General features: G+C 43.9%; 1 pseudogene; it reads right to left on the reverse strand.

Moving 5' to 3' along the window:
* Window positions 1-270: 270 nt before the first annotated feature.
* On the reverse strand, window positions 271-755 carry LOC142430924 (transcription factor BTF3 pseudogene; annotated as a pseudogene).
* Window positions 756-995: the final 240 nt, after the last annotated feature.

Consider the following 995-nt stretch of genomic DNA (forward strand, 5'->3'; position numbering starts at 1 on the left):
AATTTATTTTATTTTACTAGGCAAAGCATTTTATTAACCTGTTTCAAATTTTATTCCCAGGCTTCTTTAGCGTATCTGGCTGCAAAGAATGAGTCATGTATAAGAAAAAATGTAAAAGAGCTGCAAAGTCTGAAAGGCTTGGGCTTAAAAAATATTAGAGTTCTAGATTTTATCAGATGCATACACAAAACAAGTTTTAAAAGCAGTGATATAAAATAGTAGCTCCAAGTCATTTCCTAAAGTTTCATCTTTCCCAGAAGCAGACTCAAATCAGTGAACCTCATTCTTGGATGCCTCATCAAAGTTCTCCACAAGTTCTGGACCCTCATTATCATCATCATCATCATCATCTTCTCCTGTAGCAAGTGGGCCTTTCCATCCATAGATTGTTTTGGCAGTGCTTCAGCCAGTCTCCGTAAGCTAGTCAGGTTGTCTGTGACCAGCTGGTTCAAGATGCTGGGGAGCATCTCTGTCAGCTGCTTTGTCTCAGCATGGCCGGTAATGGTGAAGGTGTTCACAGCCAGTGATGCTTGGACTTTGGGGTTGTTACAGTGGATCACTGTTCCCTGGTTTGTAAACATATTCACTTCTTCAAAACCAGAGACATTGTTTACCCTGAGCTTCTTGAAGGAGCACTGCAGCTTTTTCTCATCTGCTGTGGCTGTTCTGGGAACCACCATCTTCTTTCTGCGGGCAGTTCCTGTCCAACCAATGCACACTTGTGCCTGCAGTTTGGAGTGTTTCTCTTGATTCATGATCCTCTCTTTCATCTTGTTGAAGTGGAAATGGGACCATGCGGGGAACTAGGGCTGGCGCTCAGGGGTCTTTGCAGACCAATTGAGATTAGGTGCGCACACGCGGGGACGCAAGATGGCAGCTAGAGGGACTTGGCTCCTGTTTTGCTTGGGGTCGCTATCAGTCGGAAACCAATTTAATGGCACCTAAGAACAACAAGAAACCCAAAGAGACCCACACAAATGGAAGAATAGTCCATG

This window comes from Tenrec ecaudatus, chromosome 17, assembly GCF_050624435.1.
Source record: "Tenrec ecaudatus isolate mTenEca1 chromosome 17, mTenEca1.hap1, whole genome shotgun sequence".
NCBI classification, from domain to species: domain Eukaryota; kingdom Metazoa; phylum Chordata; class Mammalia; order Afrosoricida; family Tenrecidae; genus Tenrec; species Tenrec ecaudatus.